Genomic DNA, 2,043 nt, shown 5'->3' on the forward strand with positions numbered 1-2,043 from the left:
TGAAACGATTATAACAGGTGGTATGCAAGTAACGTAATAGTTAAAATTAATAGTAAGATAAAGCCAAAGAAAAATCTGTACACAAATAAATACGAGATTACTGAAATCAATGACATTCTGAGAAAGTTAATAAGGAAATTTAGGGCCATTATTTAAAAAAGAAGATTATACTGAAATAAAATTGTGTAAAAAAGAATTGAAATATAGTTGAGAACTTTCCATTTTAAATGTTTGCCTTCATAGGGTGATAGTGTCTTTAGTTAAATACCAGGCCCTTTCAAAAGAAAATAAGATAAGTATATTCCTGGGACCTAATCATACCATTTTAATGAATTAGTTACAAAGAATTTTGGAATCTGTCCCTTGTTTGAAAAAAAAAAAATGGATCAATATTTTTTATGAAAAAAGTAAAAGTAGTTGTTTTTCAGAGGTATTTTAAAATTTCAGGTATTTTTTATTTCTTCAAATTTACTTATCAGGAGTGACTGAAATAAAAAATATAATTGAGCGTCATCATCATAGAAATAGCTTTAAGAGAAAACCTGTCAGATGAATATTATTGCTCCCCATTTTCAACCAGTAAATAGTTGCCACTGACAGATAGCCAATAGTCTGTCAAGAATGCTCTAGGTATGTTACATAATACAACATGCCTGTTCACAGGGGGAAAAACTCGGAATTAACTTCCGTGAACTTGATTTCATCATACAAGTTAGGCACCAAAGCATCACCCATGCCTCTGAGGACACTGGACCATACACCCTCAAAAAAAGCTTCAGCTCCTTCACTGCAAGAAATATCCCACCAGCATTCAAGCCTGCCTGTGTACACGATGTCACCTCCTTTGTGCCCTGACTGCACCATCATATGGCAGTGAACAGTGTCAGATGGACAGGAAATCAACCCGGCATCCATTGTGACGGATTGTATTATTATCCAGCTGATGAAGATGTGAATATCCTTGGGATTTGGAAGTGTTCCCTTTGCAGTGTCCTAGACACTGAAGTAGGCAGCTTGGTAGGTAATACCCTGAATAGATACATTAAAACCTAGTACGGGCCCCTCATCCCACCAGATTTGTAGTCCTTAACCTGGCAGTCACTGAGGCCTTGGGATTTCTTTTCAGCTCCAGCTTTGCCCACATCAACTGTTAGATGGGTATAGACAAAATCAAGAGGATATGCAAAACACAAGGATGGGGCTGCAGCAGCACCACTTGATGCCAGATTCCCTGCAAAGTAGTGCCAAAACTGGGTTCTCTTGTCCACACCACCCAGGAAGCTCTGTTTGTATGTATCTTTGAAGGCAAAGTTGAGAGCCTGGGTGGGGAAGTATTTGATGCCATTGGGCAGGTTACCACGCTGGAAGCACGGGACTCCCTGCTCCATGGGGATATGAACCACGCAGTTTATAATGCCCTTGTACTGCTTATCTGCAGTGATTTGCCTGTGGGCACCGTGCACTTGCAGCAGCAGCTTGACCCAATGGATGGGCTTTACTATGTCTTGGAGGTCTACTGCGGCCACTCCACCCTCTAGGAAGTCCTTGGTGAAGGACATAGAGCTGTCTGTCATGTTGAAAGGAAAGAGGAGGCAGGTGACTACAGTAGGAACTGGCTGGGACTTTAGGAAGCATATTTTAATATTTAAGGAGTCATTATCAAATGACTCCATATGGCAAATCAATATGCTTTGTTGGCTTGCAATTTTTAAAGCCATTTAAAAAATATTGACATAAAATGAATTGCACATATTTAAAGTTTAGGAGCCCTTTTTTAGATTCTTTGTGATTATCTGTATAGACAATCATATATTTTGCCTATCGTATCTTCTGCAAATAGATGTAGCTTTACTTCTTCTCTTTTTCTAATTTATATGCTCTTTATTTTCCTTTTTCCTTTTGCCTTATTGAAAATCTATCTCATTAGCAAACCAACATAACATTGAATATGAGTAGGGGGAGGAGATACCCTTGCCTTATTCTTGATCTGAGGCAGAAAGTAGTCTCTCACTATTAAATATGATATTAGCTGGAGGATTTGTT

At 38.4% G+C, this 2,043-nt stretch overlaps 1 pseudogene; it reads right to left on the reverse strand.

The window, feature by feature from the left end:
- Positions 1-657: 657 nt before the first annotated feature.
- On the reverse strand, positions 658-1,574 carry LOC132670910 (ADP/ATP translocase 2 pseudogene; annotated as a pseudogene).
- Between the last annotated feature and the right edge of the window lie 469 nt (positions 1,575-2,043).

The sequence above is a fragment of the Panthera onca genome, chromosome C1, assembly GCF_046562875.1.
Source record: "Panthera onca isolate mPanOnc1 chromosome C1, mPanOnc1 haplotype 2, whole genome shotgun sequence".
Classification (NCBI taxonomy): Eukaryota; Metazoa; Chordata; class Mammalia; order Carnivora; family Felidae; genus Panthera; species Panthera onca.